The following is a 22,404-nucleotide window of genomic DNA, read 5'->3' on the forward strand; positions in this document are numbered from 1 at the left end:
CCTGTCCCCGGCCCGAACTTGAGACAGCGTTCGGAGTCCTGGCCCCCTTCCCTCGACCCGAACCCGAGACCATGCCCGGTGCCCTAGCCCCTCACCCCCGATCTAAACCCGAAACCACGCCAGGAGCCCTAGACCTACTCCCCCCGGCCTGGAACCGAGACCGCGCCTAGAGTCCTGGCCCTCTCCCCCGGCCTAGACCCAGGACCGCGCCCGGAGCCCTGGCTCCCTTCCCCCTGGCCTGGACCGGGGATCGCACTCGGAGCCCTGGCCCCCCTCCCCCGGCTTGGCTCTGGGACCACGCCCATAGCCATGGCATCCTCACCCCGGCCTAGACGCGGGATCGCGCCCGGAGCCGGGCCCCTCCACCCTTCCTCCCCGGCTTGGAACCAGGGCATGCTTCTAAAGACTAGTATGATATTGATCTTTTTTCTCAAAACTTCAACAAATTTCACTGTCCCTATTTATATTTTATATTAGAAAAACTAAATAGTTTAACTTAATAGCATTGTCCCTATTTATATTTTATATTAGAAAAACTAAATAGTTTAACTTAATAGCATTCTCGTAATCATCGATCTCTTTATGCTTTATCTTCTCTTATATGTTAATGTATCTTTTTCTTAATCATTTCACTTTTTAATTTTACATAGTTTTCCCAATAAAAAGTTTACTAATTCAATGGAGGGAGGTGGCCGGTGCACATAATATGCATTACAAATAACATTATCTGTAAAGTGCACGTGAAAACAAAGCAAATGCATGATATATAACATAGCAAATAAAAGATATTTAAGATTACATGGATAATAAAATTTAATCACCCCTATAATATATAAGTCAATATCCAATATATTAAGTAGACACACTATGGAGCACAACAGTTATAACCATAAGTCCAAGCCCAAATCCAAAAAGAACACCCCAATCAAGGCCTTCACCAGTAGTACTAAGCCCTTCTTTGGTTAAGGCCTTTGTCATTTCATCCAAAATGAAGAGAACTCAAGCACTAGACATGTTTCCATAGCCACTCAAGACTTTCCTAGTAGCCTGGATTGCTGGCCCGCTGGGGTGAGCAATCCAAAAGATAAAGTTCCAATAAAAAATCCCTAATGGTTGGAATGCTTCTGTCAAACTCTTCTCAATGTTCTTTGAGATAAATGCAGGAACATCTTTGAGTAAAGTGAAATGTAAGCCCAGCTTCACGAAGGTGACCATCTATAGCGCCCTTACTGTTAGGGAGAAGTGTTTGGGCTGTGGAGACAAGCTCAAACAAAGGTCTTTCAATCTCTGGTAATGGATCAAAACTTAACATGAGTGCAACTGCCCCATCACCAAAGAGTGCTTGTCCAACCATACTATCTAAGTGTGTATCACTTGGACCACGAAAAGTAACTGCAGTTATTTCTGGTCAAACAACAAGGACTCGAGCTCCCTTGTTGTTTTTAGCTAAGTCCTTTGCTAGTCGGATAACGGTTCCACGTAAAGTAACCTTGTTGGTACATCATGAGTCATTTGATTGAGGGTTGAAGCCCAAGAAGATTAGTGAGCTTATAGTCGGCCCCAGGCATGTCCACAACACTAGTAGTGCAAAACACCAAATGAGTAATCTTCGATTTGGGCTGGCCCCATTCTTCAATAGCCTTTTGGGTTGCTTCTTTGCCAAGTTTTGGAATTTCAACCACCACTATATCTTGCCTCGCATCAAGAGAAGGAGCCATGTATTCACAAATATTAGGATTTTCTTTCAGTATTTCTTCTGTTAAATACATATAGCTCTTCTTTATCATTGATTTATCACCTGCATTAAGTGGAAAACTCAATTAACGAAATAATAATGTGTACTTAATTTTTTTTTGAAAAAATCATGGATGGACAAATCAAGTTTCAAAATGCTGATTATGGTAAAAATTCAACCAAGCAAGATCAACAATTTGAACAAAAGAAAAAGCTTAGGTTCCTTCCTATCCTTGTCTCATTCAAGAAATATAAAATTCATGACAAAAAAAGGAAAAATAATTTCTTTTAGAAAATTCAAAAAATTTTAATCACCTTATTGCTAAAAAGGATGTAAAATAAACATAACTACGTTATTTATATTTGAGGTTTCACACATCCCATTAAATGAAGAAAAGAAAACATCTGGGCAGAGGCGAACCCAGGATTTGAAGTTTGTGGGTGCACCGGTGTTGTCAAAGACGCGCATAAACCTGGAAGTAAGACTCAAAATGTGTCAAGCGCTTTCCTCGCTTAATGTGTAGCTTAGGTTCTAATTTCTGATACATACTTTCCCTTGTCAATGAGGCTGTCTGAAGAGACAAACACTAAACAATTGATATTTCACTTTATCAAAAAAAATTAATTTTTTTGTTCATATATTTGTCATTCATGCTTATATTATTAGTCGTGGACTAGATATCTATTTATATTTTTTCTACCTTTATGTCTTTTTTCTTTAAATCTCATGCTTTATTTGTACTTTGTGCTTAAACACTATAGACCTTGAATCTTTTTTACGCTTATTGCTTTTGATAATATTGTGGAGCACCAATATTTTCTCAAGACGTTAGAAAAACTTTCGATGTCGATTAAGGGATATTATCATATTCAATTGGTAGCCAAAGACATGAACAGTATTGAAAAAATAAATATATAGAACAAATAAGAGTTTTAAGCTAATAACTTTACTTTCTAATATGAACGTTACTTTTAACATTTTTGAACAATCCATTGTGGTAGCTTAATGGTCAAGGGGGTATACCTTATGGACTGGTCGTGGGTTCGAATCCCCTGACCAACAATTTTATTGTTATAAATTTAGTAAGCCTTTTAAATTTGAAGTATTGGAAATAAAAACTAAGGTGTTGCGCGACCCGGGGATCATTCCTTGGTCACATGGACAGAAGCGCAAGATTCAACTAGCGCACCAAGGTGCACTGCCATTTGTCTTAGGGTGCACTATTAGCTATCTCCCAATTTCTCAAGGTATATATACATAATTTTTTTCGACGTTAAAGGGTGCACGTGCACCCCCACCTATACATGTGGGTCCGCCCCTGCATCTAGGATTTGTTCAGTACGAAGGGAAATACTTTTTACGATAAATATTTTTAGGAAAATAAGTTGAATTCTTTTATTTTTTTTTGTATTCAGTACATAAGTACAAAATATTTATATACAATACGGACAAATGCTATGGAGTGGAGGTAGGGATTTGGGCTGGTGGAGATGGAAGCTACAAAATGGAATGAAGATGAGATGTGTTGGAGGGTGGGCGAGGTCACAATCAATGTGGAATGTCATTAGTGAAACTTGTTTTCTTGTTTCCACTAAAGAAGTAATTTTTCTCATTTTTAAAAAGAGAAAATACCCTATTCCCCCCCTCCCTCGAACTATACCCAAAAGGGCTATGACATACCTCAACTTAAAGAGGGTCCTATTACCCCAGAATTAATTAAAAGTATAATTTTGACACCCTTAATACCTACGTGACACATATGTGGCACACACGTGTGCCTACGTGGACACTTCAGTGTGTTGTGCCACGAAGGCACTAAGAATGTCAAAATTACACTTTTAATTAGTTCAAGGGGTAATAGGACCTCCTTTAAGTTGAGGTGTGTCTCTGCCGTTTTGGGTATAGTTCAAGGGGGTAATAGGATATTATCTCTTTTTAAAAACTTGTTTCTTGGAGAAAATATTTTCTTTAAATTATCGAATATGAGAAAATTGATTTTTTTTCCTCTCTACCAAACACATGCCTATATAGAGGATTAGTAGATATATAAGTGAATGAAACAAGAAAAAAATCCAATATGAGTTATGAGTACAATTAATTTTTTTCTACTTAAGATCAATAGAATATCAATAATATTAATATTAATTAAGGAATGTACTATAGGATTTAGTCAGCATAAAAAAAAGCATATCACATTGGGACACAATTTAGTAACATGTATTTAATTATCAATTACCAGAGGCACAAAAAAAAAAAGGAAACAAAGAACATGGTTAAAAATTTTGAATAATTATGATAAGTTATTGATAAATTAATTATGAATCATACACATGCGTTTGAAATTTTTCCTTAAGCTCAGTCATATGTTCGCTATTAGTGATTGGAAAGTAATAATGAGGATAAGCGCTTGGATCAACACAGTTCGAAGGAGTCGCCGTGCCAATTGCAATGATGGTGGCTGGTCCTTTTGCGCTTTGTGCCCTTCGAACCTCCTCCACAGTCATCACTTTTGCCGTAAAAAAATGGTGGTTTTTTAATACCAAGGTTTATGTATATGAAAAAGAAATATCAATTAGAAAATCTGGTCTGTTTGATCCCCGAGCTCTCTCTTGCTTTATAGTGTAAGAAGGAAAAAGTCACGGTGAAGGTGGATTTCTTTGGACCAACAGATTTGAGTGGATTTCTTTTGACCATTCAAATTTAAGTAACATTACGCATTTTTATGAGCTTTTGATTTCACTAAGCTTGTTGCATCATTTTGATATGTGGCATGATCTTATTGACTCCTTCACTTGACTTGACATACCACGTCATTTGACACGTGGCATACAATTGGGCCGCTAGAATAAGATGACATCTCGATATAAGTCAAATGAACGCCTTAGCTTTTGATGATATCTTTGGAGGCCAATATCTAAAGGCTCAAGACTTGGTCACCCCAAGGGCACAAGGATATGCAAGGAAGACCCGTTTTAAGCATGACTTAAAGCAATCGCGTGTGTGGAAGATTGCTTGGATACTTACATTGATGTTAACCCAAGAACCATAAGCCTTGAAGTATGAACCATACTCGGTTTTGAGAGCATTGAAGAGGCGCCATTCATTCAAGTTATAACACACCTTGGTCTCCCCTTCATTAAGGATATTTTGGACATTGCACATGGTGTATTTACAGACCATGACCGTCCCTCTCATTAAGGGCAAGGTGATGTTTTTGTCTTCTTTTGTAATATACTATAAGTAGGACATTTTAGGTCTTCTCTCTTCAATTTTATGAATGATGAATGTATGAAACATTGAAAATCCTCTCTCTTGGGAGTAGAACACCTTAGTGTAGTCTTAGTTAGGGTTTGGAATAGCCATTGTAGTTTAGGGCTTGGAGAAGTTAATATTGACCTTTGCTTGGAAATGGTGGATCTTGAGGTGAGTTGATTCCCTTGGCAAGCACCGTAAGAATACGGTGTCGATTATTACATTCATTCGAGGTTAGTGTTGATATACACTTGGTTCTTAATCTTGTAATAACCCATATCTCACTAAATATCCTTTTTTTTCCTTATATTTGTGCATGTGTTTGTGTTCTAGTAATCCAACCCGTGAGTTGTTGCTCTTGTTCCTCTTATTGTTATTCATCTTGTTCATCATCTCGTGGTTGTGAACATAGTTTGGGTTGGCTGTTTTGGTGTGTTAAATACCTTTGTTCATTTCATTTTGTTGGTTGTTTGTTGAATTCGAGAGTTGGTTTCCAATAGGTCCTCGAATGTTGAGATTTGTAGATTGTTTGGAGTGTGATTTTGTGTATTTCTTGTGTTTTTTGTGTCATTTGGTATCAGAGCATGACTTGATTTTGTTCCCACGAGATCAATCTTGGGCTAGCTTGCTTGAAAAATAAAAAAAAAGTGTTCTTGAGTTTGTGTTCTTGGCCAAGAAGTTGAAGTTCTTGTTGTTGTCTTGGCCGAGACTTGTTTGTAAGTCTAGATCTAAGTGTCTTTTGTTTGTTTTTTTGTTTCAAGTGTTAGTTTTGTCTTCACTAACACTTTGAGTCTAGATCTAGATTTGAGCTTAAAAAGTTGAAGTTGTTGTTGTGAACTTGAAGTGTGGCTGTATGTTGATGTTGTTGTCCTAAGCTTGGACGTATTGAACCTTGTTGTTATGGATCCACCCTTGGCTTTGTGTTGTTGTTGATGTTCTAGGCTTGACCGTATATTATTGTTGAAGATTGTTGGTCTAAGAACATTTGTTGAAGTGTTGTAATCTTGGTCGTGTGGTGGTGGCAATGTTATGGTGGATTTGAGTGGTCGAATGTTGTGGTTGTGTTGTTGATCTTGGAGATTGTTGTTGTTCATGGTGGAATGTTGTTGTAGTTCTTGATGTTCTTCACCCCTTCATAAAATTGTTAATCATAAAGTGAAGGTTTGATCCAAAAGAGTGAAGGAAAAGAGAGTGAGAACTTGTTAGTCTTGAAAGACCTTTCACCCACCAAAGACTTGTCAATCACATCTCAACCACTTTCCATGATACAAGGGTGCATGTTTTAAGAAAAAGTACAACAAAAGTCAAGTCTAAAAAATTTGAAACTTGAAAAAAGGATCCAAGACTTATTCTTCCCTCCTTAAAACAAATTCCACCAATTCAAATTAAAAATTGGTCAAGACTTGGACTTTGGAAAATAAAATTGTAGAAATCATAACCAATATGTGGCTGCCACATCATTATTTTACTTTCACACAACTTTATTAAGCTCAAATTTTAGATTCTTAGTTTCATTTTATTGTTTCATTATTTTCATGTCTTGATTCTAGAATTAATTAACAACTAGTAATCACCTACTTAGTTGTAGATTAATTATTGAATCTGTTTCTTTCGTATCTTCGTTATTTGTGTGCTTTTCTCATTTTTAACTTCATTAACTTCTTTGTTTTAAGTTCGTAAGTAAATTTTGTTTTTGTGTCTTGAGTCGATCAAACAAGAATCCATTCCGGCCGCCAAGTAGAATTCACATTTTATTGACTACCGGAATATAAGCTACTTTCAATATTCGCCGCTCCAATTGTCAGAATCACAAAGGTGAGTGTATACGAGTGTTGGTGAGAAGCTTTTACTACTAATCTTATTTGTTCATTGTGTAGGTACAAAGGTGATATAAGGGAAACATATCTTCGACAACCGGGGATTATTGTAACTATAACATGGAAGACTATGATTGTAGTGAGGGGTTTTATGACTTCGAAGTTGAGTGAGATTGCGGAGTCTATGAAAATAGCCATGATCAAAACTTGGGTAGATTTGAGGGACACAGTTTTAGGGGAGAAAATGAGGGGAATGAAGTACCTAGAGCTTATGGTGAATTTGGAGATGATGTAGGACCTCGTGATGGTTCTTCTGATGATGTTGGGGCATGTGAGGAGTCTTACACTTCCCACTCTGAACCTAGACTTGGTGTTGGTATAACCGTTTTATTTGCAAAGCTTATGAGAGCTATGATGAGAGTGCAGGTGAGGAGTGTGAAAATTCATATTCTTCACCTTGTAGTACTTCTTATCAAGGTCGATATGGTGTGAATGGTTATACTAGCTCTAGTGAAGGTTGTCCTACGAGGAGAAGAGGGTATGAATCTCTAAAATTGGGGGTACTCATGTGCTTTACAATGTCTATCCGAGAAGGAATGTACACTCCAGAAAGGTGACTATTTGTGAGATACTGGGATGCCTCATGGTGTTAAATGAGGTACTCTAGAAACTACATCCTTCCATCCATGGTTGACTACTTCGGGTTGTTTCGAGAGCCTTTATTTGTTCCATACTCCTTGAATGGGTTTAAGGTTACCGAAAGGGTAAAAGTTGTCTTCTCCCAATTTGAATACCATGAGGAGGTGTGGTGTGATATTCTTCCCTTAATTTACGGTCATGTATGCTTAGCTGCCGATTGGTTTGCACAATGTAAGGTTCCAAACATGCAAGATTTGCCTAATATTGTAAGAGATCGATGGGGAAACCACCTCTTGACGTACATTCTGCCCGGACCGCAAAAAGAAGTGTTCACCTACTCCAATCTAAATGATGAAGAGAGATAAAAAATTGAGCGGAGTAAGGGTGTGTAAGGTGGTAATCCGAGAGTGGAAAAACGAGAGGTTGTGTGGAGTGAAGTGATGGGATTGTCACCAAACCGAGCTAATATTGTTTGTCCTTTTATTTCTAAGGACATTTGTGTACGTACCAACATGGCAAACGAAGGAGGCAATGTCAAAGTGAAGTTGCTGGCCAAGCTTGTGAAGGACCTTCACAACCCAGAAAAGGAAGAGTCTACTCAAGAATTTCAAGGTACAATAGCTAACTCTTACACTTTTATGCATGTGAATGATAATTGTGTGGCTAGTAGCCCACTGAGTGTGAGCAGAAAAGTACTTACTTGTGAGTCTAATGATTTTTTGCCTTTTGTTGATGATGTATATGTTGTGAGTGTGGATACACTAGTTGATCCTATTAATGGCCAAATTGACTCTTCTTGTAAGATCAATTTATGTCCACTTAGTGTTGAAGCCTATATGTTGAACGGAAGTACATCATCTTGTGTAATTGGTGTTGATCAACCTATTTGTGAAAGTTGTTCACCACTTGAGTATGTGTGTGATGTGATTAATAGAACTCAAGTGAGTGAAGTATTTAAAAATGTTAGTCAACAAAAGGGGAGTGAACCCGAGAGTTATTCTTGGGATAATTCTTGTGCTTGAAACTTGATAATTGTCTTTTAGAGAGTTAAGAACTTACTTGTTTCAAATCTGCCCGTGGGTTAGATCATGCCCTCTTTAGGTATAATGTCTTGTTTGAAGACGAAATAAACACTCCTAATAAACCTAGTAGTGAAAATGATGGTATAGATTGCCTTGGAAGCTATAGCCGATATGCTAACCCACTATAGTGTGACAACATTCCTCCTAAAGATGGAAATCTCTTTTTGAAAGATGAAAGTACTCTTAAGGGTAAGAAATGTGTAGTCCTTCTTAAAAACCCGAGGGAAAAGGTGTCGTTGACTCCTTGGGGGTAATGTTTCTAGATGTGCATCCTTGCTTGACACACTTGTACTTAAATTGCATGAATACCAACTTGAGGATGCCAGGTTACCTATTTGTTTTGAGGAAAGAATGGGTATGCGCTTAAATGTCTTGTCTCTACCCGTGTATACCTTTGCGCTTGGTTCTTTCCTATACTACCTTTTTGCCTATAATGGCATCCATGTTAATTTTGGATTTATATTATGTAGGGATAGAAAACTTGTTGGTTGGTCCACTTGTTCTAATGACTATGCTATGTGTGTTTGGTGGACTTTAAGACCAATAGTGGCACCACGTTCGATGAGGTCACTTGAAGAGGTAATGAAATAATTGTGCTTTATGGTCCCTAAGTTATGGGTAGCCTTACCTTTGGGACTTCAGAATACCATTGAGTCCTTTGCAGTTTCTTTATCTATTAATACTTATCGTAACTATGACCTTTATGACGTTTTTGCTAAGTTTTTCATGACTAACACAACGGATTCATGGTTATATTTCAAGTATATTCCACCCTGGAATGATGATGTTTATTATTGTGCTAACCCTAACCCTCATGCCATTAGGAAGTTGTGCTTGTTTGTCCTTTCTCTTGTTTTGTAAGGTATGAATTCGAGGTTGAATCCTTTTCAAGGAGGGAAGGATGATACAAGTCAAATGACCGCCTTAGCTTTTGATGACATTTTTGGAGGCCAACATCTAAAGGCTCAAGACTTGGTCACCCCGAAGGCACAAGGATATGCAAGGAAGGCCCATTTTGAGCATAACTTAAAGCAATCTCGTGTGTGGAAGGTTTCTTGGATACTTACATTGATGTTAACCCGAGAACCACAAGCCTTGAAGTATGAACCATACTCGGTTTTGAGAGCATTGAAGAGGCATCATTCATTCAAGTTATAACACACCTTGGCCAACCCTTCATTAAGGTATTTTGGACATTGCACATGGTATATTTACACACCATGGCTGCCCTTCTCATTAAGGGCAAGGTAGTATTTTTGTCTTCTTTTGTAATATACTATAAGTAGGACACTTTAGGTCTTCTCTCTTCATGAATGTATGAAACATTGAAAATCCTCTCTCTTGAGAGTATAACACTTAGTGTAGTCTTAGTTAGTGCTTGGACTATCCATTGTAGTTTAGGTCTTGGAAAAGCTAATATTGACCTTTGCTTGGAAACGGTGGATCTTGAGGTGGGTTGATTCCCTTGGCGATCACCGTAAGAGTGCGGTGTCGATTATTACATTCATTAGGGGTTAGTGTTGATATACACTTGGTTCTTAATCTTGTAATAACCTATGTCTCACTAACTATCATTTTCTTTCTTGTATTTGTGTTTGTGTTTGTGTTCTAGTAATCCAACCCGTGAGTTGTTGTTATTGTTCCTCTTGTTGTTGTTCATCTTGTTCATCATCTCGTTGTTATTAACATAGTTTGGGTTGGCTGTTTTGGTGCGTTAAACACCCTTGTTCATCTCGTTTTGTTGGTTTTTTGTTGAATCCGAGAGTTGATCTCCAATAGGTCCTCGAATCTTGTGATTGTGGACTGTTTGGAGTGTAATTTCGTGTACTCCTTGTGTTTCTTGTATCAAATCTTGAGCTTAGCAAATGAGCTCATCAATTGTAGCCCATTTTAATAAACTAACCCAATAAAATATGGACTTTAATTAAATCTATATTTATTGAAGTTAGATCATTAATCCAATTATATCAATTCACAACATTTATTTGAACTAATATATTTTGAATTTAATATAATTCGAATTTATTACGAATAAAATTTCATTATTACACATATCCTTATACCTCAAACCAAATGACCGGTTAGAGTTACAATTTGTCCTCCTTTATTAAACAACTTATCTTTAAACTACATTTTAGAAACTTTTTGCTCCCTTTCTGGCCTGTCCATGTTCATTTATTGATGATGTATAGAAGGGTCTTCCCTCCCCTCCTTGAGTGCTAAAAATATTTATCACTTCAAATATTCATTGTTCAAAATTTAATCTCAAAATACTGCTCAAAAGTTTCATTAAAACCAAAAAATTAAATCTAGAAAGGAGGAGAAATGGACTTCTTTACACATAATATGCATTACAAATAACATTATTTGCAAAGTGCACTTGAAAACAAAGCAAATGAATGATATAACATAGCAAATAAAAGATATTTAAGATTACATAGGTAATGAAATTTAATCCCCCCCTCCCCCCAAACAATATATAAGTCAATATTCAATATATTAAGTAGACACACTATGGAGCACAACAGTCTCAACCGTAAGCCCAGGTCTAAATCCAAAAAGTACACCCCAATCAAGGCCTTCACCAGTACTACTAAACCCTTCTTTGACTGAAGCCTTTCTAATTTCATCCAAAATTAAGAGAACACAAGCACTAGACATGTTTTCATAGTCACTCAAGACTTTCTTAGTAGCCCAGAGTTTTTTGGGCTTTAGGCCCAACTTTAATTCAACTTGGTCCAGGATTGCTGGCCCACCGGGGTGAGCAATCCAAAAGATAGAGTTCCAATTAGAAATCCCCAATGGTTGGAATGCTTCTATCAAACTCTTCTCAATGTTCTTTGAGATCAATCCAGGATCATCTTTGAGTAAGTGAAATGTAAGCCCAGCTTCATGAAGGTGACCATCTATAGCGCCCTTGCTGTTAGGGAGAAGTGTTTGGGCCGCAGAGTCAAGCTCAAACAAAGGTTTTTCAACTCCTGGTAATGGATTAGAACCTACAATGAGTGCAGCTGTCCCATCACCAAAGAGCGCTTGTCCAACCATACTATCTAAGTGTGTATCACTTGGGCCACGAAAAGTAACTGCAGTTATTTCTAAGCAAACAACAAGGACTCGAGCTCCCTTGTTGTTTTCAGCTAAGTCCTTTGCTAGTCGGATAACGGTTCCACCAGCAAACCAACCTTGTTGGTACATCATGAGTCGTTTGATTGAGGGTCGTGTTGGAGTTACGTAGTACATATGTGTATTGTTTGTATAATTCATATCACAATGTATATGCTGGTATTTTTGGTCTCAGTTGTTCAATTGGGTTTAATGCATAACTAGCCCAATCTATTGATACATACGAATTAGGCCCATTCAGTTGTAAGTTTCCATGACCCGGTCCACTATCACCAAGTATAAATAATAGTGGACCGATTCCTGATAATTCGAAGGAAAAATAAGAGAAGATCTTTCTTTCTCTCTCTTCATTCATTCTCTCTGAATCAACTTAGGGTTTTCATTTCAATTTCATCAAATCAAGCTCGATTTCGAGCTTAACATGGTATCAGACCCAGGTTTCTGGTAGAGTTCGATGTGCGTTTTCAACCGATACTACCATCAAATGGAGTTTCTCAAGTTTTCGTGATGGTAGAAACTCGTTCATCACAGAATTAGTGATGCACAAGACCTGTTCTTCTTTAGGGATAAGAGAAAGACTGGTAATCCCTTTCCAAATCTCTTATATCTGAGGTGAAACTTCTCATATCGTGTTCGTATATTCTGATTTTTGTGGATATTCATCTATTGTATGTGTATTGTAAGGATTTCACTCAGTATGTTGCACATCTTGGTGTATTGGTGTACTCTACTGTAGTTTGTGGGTATATCTGCGTATTATTTTGTGTATCTTGGTGTATTTGTGCACTCTACTGTAGTTCGTGGGTATATCTGCGTATTATTTTGTGTATCTTGGTGTATTTATGCACTCTACTGTAGTTCGTGGGTATATCTGCGTATTTGACATGGCAAACCCTACTAATGGGAATTCAAACACTACAAATAGGACTTCAACGACACATACTGGGTTTAAGGATTTCACTCTGGATCCCTCACACCCGTATTATATACATCCCTCTAAGAATCCTACATCTCAAGTAGTTCCTCTCATCTTCAATGGGAATGGTTATGCTATTTGGAGAAATAGTATGATCACTTTACTATCAGCCAAGAATAAGTTAGGTATGGTGAATGGTATATTTTCTAGACCTGAGCCCAACAATCCTTACTTCTTTTTCTGGGAGAGATACGACCACATGGTCAAAGCATGGATCATTAATTCTTTGACTAGAGAGATAACTGTCAGTGTAATGTGTCTGTCCAGTGCTAGAGATGTATGGAAAGACATAAGTGATAGATTTGGGCAATCAAACGGGTCTAGGTACATACATATTTAGAGAGAAATCAATTCTACAGTTCAAGGTTCTTCTATGTTGGACCCAAATGTACTTGTGGAGTATTGAGCAAATTCATCCAAGATCAACAATTGTTTCAATTCCTCAGTGGATTAAATAAGACATATAATACTATTGGAGCAATACTCTGATGATGACACCTTTACCATCAATTGGCAAAGTATATGGACTCCTTCAGCAAGATGAGAGTCAAAAGAAAACCCAGCCTGGAATTCCTAATTTCTCCAGTGACTCAGTCTCATTTCATGTCTCAACTCACACTCCTAAAATCTTCAATCAGAAGGTTTCTTTCAATTCTAACAAGACTCAAAATGTGCCTGTAACATGCAAGTATTGCAAGAAAACTGGGCACACTATTGAATCATATTACAGACTCCATGGATTTCCAGCTGATTTCAAGTTCACAAAGAACAAGAAACCAGCTGCTTCTTGTGTGCAAGGGATGCCTAACACTGGTCCATCTAGTGTCACATCTACCCCTACTGCATCACCTTTACAGGACTCACCCCATGGTTTTACTAAAGAACAATACAATCATCCCATGACTTTGTTCCAACAAGCTAAAGTATTTTCTCATGGTCATGAACAACCACCTGCTACTGGTGAAGCATCTAGCTTTGCAAATTTTGCAGGTTTATCAAATAGCTCTGTGTTTGCTTCTGATGGTTATAGTGCATATAGATCCTCAGACTTAGGAATAAATCCTTGGATTTAGACTCGGGTGCTTCAAACCATATGACTACTCATTAGCATTTATTACACAACTTACAACCTCTCCCCATTCCTTTTCTAATCACTCTACCTAATGTATATAAAGTTAAGGTGATATCTACTGGTTCTCTATATCTGAGAGATGACATTACCTTACAAAATGTCCTACTAGTCCCTTCATTCCAGTTCAATCTTCTTTTTGCATTTCAACTTCTTAATCAATTAAAATACTTAGCAGTTTTTTCCACTTCTGCTTGTCAATTGCAGGGCCCTTCTCTGAAGAAGCCACTGGAAATTGGTAAAGCTTCAGATGGGCTGTATTACTACTACACTGACAGCATTCTACCATCAGTTCCCATTTCTTTTTGTTCTGATTTCTCCAATATTCAAAATAATGTACAGTTTTCTAGTGATAAAAATTTTCTACTGTCTTGTAATTCTTCCTGCAATAATAATGACATGGTTCTGTTTTGGCACCAAAGGTTAGGCCATATTCCTTACCACAAGATGAGACTTATTCCTTTCCTGTATTCTAAACTACCTTCTCATAAAAATGTTTTGTGTGATATTTGTCCTAAAGCAAGGTAACAAAGACTTTCTTTCCTCATAGTGATATTCATACCACAGTCCCTTTTCAATTAGTAAATATAGATATATGGGGTCCTTACCACACTAGAACTTTCAATGGTTTTAGATACTTCCTTACAGTAGTAGATGACTTCACAAGAGTTACATGGACACATCTACTTTCCTGCAAAAACAATGCTTTACCTATTTTTAAGGCTTTTGTTTCCAGGGTAAAAGTACATTTTCATACCTCTGTTCAGTTTTTTAGGTCTGATAAAGCTTATGAATTAGGAAGTAGTACAGAAGCTGCTTCTTTCTTTGCAGAAAATGGCATTCTTTATCAATTAACCATTCCTCACACACCACAACAAAATGGTGTTGTGGAAAGGAAACACAAACACCTACTTGAAACCTCCAGAGCTTTACTTTTTCAATCTCATCTTCTACTCAAATACTGGGGTGATTGTATTTTGAAAGCTACCTACCTAATTAATAGACTTCCTTCCTCAGTATTGAACAAACTTTCACCCTATGAGAATCTTCATGGAACCCCTCCCTCTTATGGTCATCTCAAATCATTTGGTTGTTTATGCTATGCTCATTCTTCCACTATTGGGAAAGATAAATTCCAACCCAGATCTTTGGCTTGTGTTTTTATTGGATACCCTTGTGGAAAGAAGGGATATAAATTGCTCAACCTTACCGCTCATTCTATCTTCTTCTCCAGAGATGTTATTTTCCATGAACATTTCTTTCCTTACTCCTCTTCTATCCCTCCTTATCCTTATGAACCTAGTGTTTCTGTTCTGGATATACCTCCACCTTCTTACACCATTTCTATTTCTTTTGAATCTCCTGTTTCTTCTGAACAACAACACCCTTCTCCTTCTGTTGTTCCCCCTGTTAGAAGGTCCTCCAAATCCTACTTTATCCCTTCTTACTTATCAGATTATGTCTGCAATTCAATATCCAAGGTTTCCTCTATTAAGGCTCCTATACTTGAACCTCAGGTCTATCATCAGGATATTTTTCATCCTGCCTGGCAGGATGCCATGCTTCAAGAATTTCATGCTCTTGAAGCAAGTAACACTTGGGATATAGTTCCCTTGCCTCCTCACAAGAAACCCATTTCAAGTAAGTGTGTCTACAAAATTAAACACAAGTCTGATGGCTCTGTGGAAAGATACAAAGCTAGACTAGTTATTTGAGGTGATACTCAACAGGAGGGCATTGACTACACTAAGACTTTCTCTCATGTGGTTAAATTCTCCACCATTAAAGTCCTTCTCTTTATTGTTGTCAAGAAAAATTGGACTGTTTATCAACTTGATGAGAATAATTCTTTCCTTCATGGTGATCTCCATGAAGAGGTGTACATGAAGCCTCCTCTTGGCATGGCATTTTCTTCTTCTGTGCCTACTTTTGCACCTTTGATTTGCAAGTTAAACAAGTCTTTATATGACCTCAAGCAGGACTCCAGACAGTGGTTTTCCAAGCTGTCTGATGCATTATCCCTTTGTGGCTATTCATCCAGTAAGAATGACTATTCTTTATTCACCAAAAGGGTTAATAGACCCCTTACTGTTCTAGCTGTTTATGTTGACAATATCCTTCTTGCTGGGGATGATATATCTGAGATGGATGATTTGAAATTATTTCTGGACACACAGTTCAAGATCAAGGATCTTGGTTTAGTCCATTATTTTCTGGGTTTGGAAATGTCTATTCATCCTAAAGGCTACCTTATGACCCAGCAAAAATTTACTTCTGATCTATTGGCTGAATTCTATTATGATCAGTTTTTCCCTGTCTCTGCTCCTCTTGATGCTTCTCAGAAACTTACTACTGATATGGGGGCCCCTTTCACTGATCCTTCTACTTTTTGTCACCTAGTTGGCAAACTGAATTTTCTTCAGCACATGAGGCCTGATGTTTTTTTTGCTGTTCAGTATTTGAGCCTGTTCTTGCAGGCTCATCAGGTTCCTCACCTTATGGCTGGCATTCATGTCTTGAAATATTTACTTAATGCTCCTACCTTGGGGTTGCTGTTTAATAACTCCTTGGATTATTCTTTGTTGGCTTACTTTGACTCTGATTGGGCTGCGTGTGCTGATTCACGCTGCTAAGTCATTGGTTTTTTCATTACTTTGGGTGGTTCTCTCATATCTTGGAAGAGCAAGAAGCAGCCTACCATTGCTCTTTCATCTGCTGAAGTTGAATATCATGCTCTCCGCAAAGTTGTAGCTGAACTATCATGGTTGGTGCGTCTATTACATGATTTTGATATTGATGTTTCTAATCCTGTTCCTGTATATTGTGACAGTCAGATTGCTCTGTACATAGCTTGAAATCCATTTTTTCATGAACGTACCAAGCATATCGAGATAGATTGCCATTTTGTTCGTGATTGTATTCATTCTGGCCTTGTTTCTCTTCAGTTCATCTCTTCTACAGACCAGCTAGCTGATGTCTTCACTAAATCACTGCCAGGTCCAGCTCATCACAGTATACTCAGCAAGCTTGGAGTGCTCATCACATCCTCCAGCTTGAGGGGAGGTGTTGGAGTTACGTAGTAAATATGTATATTGTTTGTGCAATTCATATCACAATGTATATGCTTGTATTTTTGGTCTCAGTTGTTCAATTGGGTTTAATGCATAAACTGGCCCAATCTATTGATACATACGAATTAGGCCCATTCAGTTGTAAGTTTCCATGACCCGGTGCACTATCACCAAGTATAAATAATAGTGGACCAGTTCTGAATAATTTGAAGGAAAAATAAGAGAAGATCTTTCTTTCTCTCTCTTTGTTCATTCTCTCTGAATCAACTTAGGGTTTTCATTTCAATTTCATCAAATCAAGCTCGATTTCGAGCTTAACAGGTCGAAGCCCAAGAAGCTTAGTGAGCTGATAGTCGGCCCCAGGCATGCCCACACCACTAGTAGTGCAAAACACCAAATATGTAATCTTCGATTTGGGCTGGCCTCATTCTTCAATAGCCTTTTGGGCTGCTTCTTTGCCAAGTTTTGGAATTTCAACCACCACTATATCTTGCCTAGCATCAAGAGAAGGAGCCATGTATTCACAAATATTAGGATTTTCTTTTAGGATTTCTTCTGTTAAATGCATATAGCTCTTCTTTATCATTGATTTATCATCTTCATTAAGTGGAAAACTCAACTAAAGAAACAATAATCTGTGTACTTAATTTTTTTTTTTTGAAAAAATTAAAAAAAATTGAAACTTTGGCTGAACATATATGGGTTAAATTAACAAAAAAACGAAGTGGGGGTTTTTTCAAGAACCCAAAAAAAGCGTGATTCTTGAAAATATGAGTGGCAGTAAATAGCGTGATATTTTTCGCCAGCAGTGCATCAGCTGAAGTAATTGCTAATGTGGCTCTCTGGCCATTAAAGTTCGTGTGCAAGCTCAGCCTCATTTCGCGAAAGGTCTCTCCGATGTCTTTCCAAGAATATATGGGTATGAATCCAACGATGGACTTCTTTTCCCCTTTGGTGTAACATTTCTTCATGTTGCCCATCTCTACAGCTCCTTTTTCTAATCTCAGGTTATACAGGGGGCTTGTTCCACTACTGGCTCGTAATATACCATGTATCTCTCAGTCTTTCTCACTCTATTCAGTTGATGTAAATTTGTACATCCTATGAAATTATGTACTTATGTATATGTATACCCCATGATGCAAAATGTGATACCAATGAAACAATTTTGGGATACTCTTTTAAGTTTATTATTCAGATTTCTTGTAGTAGTATTGCCCCCTCCTCACAAAAAAAACTTTCCCCTTATAAAAAAAGTATTGCCCTGTAGTTTCTTGTTCTTCGATTTCTGTTACTATCGGTTGTTCTTGTACCTCGATTATAGTAATGTTTTGATGTAGTTTCTGGTCTGTTACTATTTGTTGTTTTTGTTATTATCTGTTATACTATTCTTTATCTTGAGCCGAGGTCTATCGGAAACATGTCTCTCTACTTCTTCGGAGGTAGCGGTATGAACTGCGTACATCTTACCCTCCCCAGACCCCACTTTGTGAAAATACACTGAGTTTAGTGTTGTTGTGCATGGATGGACAAATCAAGTTTCAAAATGTTGATTATGGTAAAAATCCAACAAAGTAAGATCAACAATTTGAACAAAAGAAAAAGCTTAGGTTCCTTCCTATCCTTGTCTCATTCAAGAAATATAAAATTCATGACAAAAAAAGGAAAAAAAGGAAAAACAATTTTTTTTAGAAAATTCAAAAACTTTTAATCAGCTTATTGCTAAAAATGTATGTAAAATAAACATGTACTATTACTTTATTTATATTTGAGGTTTCACACATCCCATTAAATGAAGAAAAGAAAACATCTAGGATGTGTTTGGTACGGAGGAAAATACTTTCTATGATAAATATTTTCTTGAAAAATATTTTTCAAAAAAATAAGTTGAACTTTTTATTTTTTTTTTGTGTTCAGTACATAAGTACAAAATATTTATATACAATAAGAACAAATGCTATGGAGTGGAGGTAGGTATTTGGGATGGCAGAGATGGAAGCTACAGGATGGGATGAAGACGATGTGTGTTGAAGGGTGGGCGAGGTCACAATCAATGTGATATATCATCGGTGAAATTTGTTTTCCTATTTTCACCAGAAAAGTAATTTTTCTAATTTTTAAAGAACTTGTTTCTTGGAAAAAATTTCTTCAAATTATCGAATATGAGAAAATTGAATTTTTTTCCTCTCTACCATACACATCCCTATATAGAGGATTAGTAGATATATAAGTGAATGAAACAAGAAAAAGTCAAACCAATATGAGTTATGAGTATAATTAATTTTAAACTACTTAAGATCAATATTAACGAATATCAACAATATTAATATTAATTAAAGAATGTACTATAGGATTTAGTCAGCATCAGAAAAAGCATATCACATGGGACATAACTTAATAGCATGCATTTAATTATCAATTACCAGAGGAAAAAAAAAAGGAAACAAGGAGCATGGTTAACAATTATAATCTAGAAACACATATAATCCTCAAAATTGTACAGCTGTAATACTATATGATAAGTTATTGATAAAATAATTATGAATCATACACATGCGTTTGAAATTTTTCCTTAAGCTCAGTCATATGTTCGCTATTAGTGATTGGAAAGTAATAATGAGGATAAGCGCTTGGATCAACACAGTTCGAAGGAGTCGCCGTGCCAATTGCAATGATGGTGGCTGGTCCTTTTGCGCCTTGTGCCCTTCGAACCTCCTCAACGGTCATCATTTTCGCCGAAGTGGTTTTTTAATACCAAGGTTTATGTATATGAAAAAGAAATATCAATTAACTTGTAGAGAAATCTGATGTGTTTGATCCATAAGCTTTCTGTTGTTTTATAGTTGTAGGAAGAAAAGAATCATGGTGGATGTGGATTTTTTTTTTTACCAACTAGATTTAGGAGAATTTCTTTTGACCAATTAGATTTAAATGAAATGGCGCATTTTTATGGGTTTTTTATTTCACTAAGTTTGCTGTATCATTTTGATATGTGGCATAAACTTATTGGCTCCTTCACTTGATTTTGTTAGAGTTTTTATTCTGATTTTCTTATCAAAATTAAGTTATACTTTTCTTGAAAGAAAATAAAAGTAAATTACTTTTACTTTTTCTAAAAAGAAAAATATAAAACTTTTTCATATTTGGCTAATCTCTTTTTTAGAGGAAAGGTTTTGAAACTCTATCAATAGAAGACCCCCTTATTATATCATAACACAATAGTAACCACAAAGTAGTCGTTTAAAGAGTCTTGTTTAGGGGGAGATTTCTCCCAATAGGTTTTGTCACACCCTTTTTTTTTACCAAAAAGATTAGATTGATTTTAAGCTTGAAAAGGGTGTTTATTATTAAGCGACAAAAATGAAAATTTATTTCGACAAGGATTATTTACATATAAGCTCAGAGTTGCCACTTGGCATAAATTAGGTGTGTCAAGTCACCTTTGGAAATCCTTTTTCAAAACAGTTTGACTCTAAAAAAATGATCCGCGAACAGAGATTCCGGCTAAGGAATTCTGTTGATCGAGGAGAAGGTGTTAAGCCCCCTCGATCCTGTAGTTAGACCACGGTTGCTTCGTAGAGTATATCGGCTAGTATAACACTATGAATATATAAATCACAAAAAACATATGACAATCAATCAAACAAACAAAAACAAAACAAGTCCAAAAATATAGTGTCCAATTTATTACAGACCCAAAATAAAATATTGAAATTAAAATCCGAACTATTCTCACTATCCTACACTATGCTTTACCCGATGCCCCTAGTCTTAATCAAGATCGGTCTTCCAAGTATAGAATATCGCGGGGCATTCTCCGGTAATAAATACAATATCTCTCATGGAATTCCCCGGCCAAATGAGTATAAGGGATTCATGAAATAAAAGTCATTCAACACATTTGAGCATTCAACAACCCACAATACCTATAATTTGCCTACCCGAGCCTACCATTTGCCTATCCAACTTGACCTATCATGGCATAATCACACTCAACGACATCAATAAGCAACTAACGCTATTTTTTTATCAATTTTCGATTACCGTCCCAAATAACTGATTTTAATTCTTAACGAGACATCATTTCATCACACAGTTTATAATCCAAGGGAGTGAAATAGCAAATTAAACAAGCAATAATTAACCACCAATCAAGATCGATCCAAACACGATATTCAGTTCAATGCACCAGATATTATCAACAATAAAATAAAAAGAGATGAAAGAGTAGAATTGAACCTTATTTTGAAGCTTTCAAACTCAATATTACTCGAATGAAGAGACAAAATCCGTGCCGAAGAACCTCGATTCGAATCCCCAGTAAGAACAATCCCAACCTCGGTACAGCTTCACTATTTTCCACCAAAGTCGCAACAAAATCCCGAAGACCAACAAAACCCTTTCATAATTTCCGATGTGGGTTCAATCGTAGACGAGGTTGGATCATTTAAGATGGTTTTACGATGATGTTTAATCGGATTTTTGGAATGTTTCGATGGGATCTGAGTCGTCACTGATTACTGGTGGTATTTTCGGTGAATCCTTGCCGAAATTGACACGTAATAGGTCATTTTTTGGTGGATTCCGCAACAGCGTAGAGCTGGGTTTCTACTCTCTATTTCGATGGAGCACTGACAAACTCTGGTCGCTAGAATGAACCTCCCTTAACTGTTTCTCTCCCTCTCGACCTCTATCTTTCTCTATCGATTCTCATTGTATAGCAGCAACTTATGTCTGTGCCTCGTGTGTGCATGTTGAGAGATCTATTATGTGTAGAAAATTATGTGAGGTGTCTGTATATCCATGAAGATTTGTGAGAATTGTGTATTTTTAGTGAAGTATGTGTAATTATGTGTGTGAGTAAATTCTGTTAGAGTGTGTGTTCGTGTCTGTTAATGGCAAGGTAAGTGTATATGTTTGTGTGTGCTATGAATGAAATCTGTGGGAGTATGTGAGAATTGCATGTGTTTGTCTGTTGTTGCTGTGTGTATTCAATATCAAATGGAAATTGTGACTACACTTGTTTATATGTCGTGTGTATTGTAAGTGGGAAAAACGTGAGTGGGATAGGGTATGTGGGTAGAAGGGGATATGGGATAAGGGGTATGAGGTGGCAGAATTAGTTAGGGTGGGTGGAGAATTCTTTGAGGATTTGTTAGGATGAGGCGTTAAAAGTTGTTAAGAATTTATTGGATTTGTTATTGTGTGGAACTTATCACATGGATAAAGGTGTGTGGTAAAATGGGGTAAAATGGTAAAATATTTGGAGGAAAAAAATTACATGTCTACATTATGCTTCCTTTGGATGTAAGCACAAAGTGTTTTCAGACAAAGAAGTAGACAACGAGACAGAATTTTGTCCCAACCATTATGCAAAAAAAATAAACAAAAGGAAACTTGATTTTGGGCATTCTATCTGTCTCCAGTTATGTGAGAGTCAAGTCACAGGTATTTCAAAAGGTTGGAAGGAGAGAGACTATACCGAGTTGGGGAGTCGAGTGAGGTCCCGTCGAGGTTCTATCGGCTCTGTCATTAAAAAAATGAAAATTACAAAAGTCCTATCTATGTAGCTTCTCTTGT

At 36.9% G+C, this 22,404-nt stretch overlaps 2 pseudogenes; both read right to left on the reverse strand.

The window, feature by feature from the left end:
- Positions 1-826: 826 nt before the first annotated feature.
- LOC107872666 lies at positions 827-4,329 on the reverse strand (annotated as a pseudogene).
- A 6,695-nt stretch (positions 4,330-11,024) lies between these two features.
- LOC107871255 lies at positions 11,025-19,879 on the reverse strand (annotated as a pseudogene).
- Positions 19,880-22,404: the final 2,525 nt, after the last annotated feature.

This window comes from Capsicum annuum, chromosome 5 (genome assembly GCF_002878395.1).
Source record: "Capsicum annuum cultivar UCD-10X-F1 chromosome 5, UCD10Xv1.1, whole genome shotgun sequence".
NCBI lineage: Eukaryota > Viridiplantae > Streptophyta > Magnoliopsida > Solanales > Solanaceae > Capsicum > Capsicum annuum.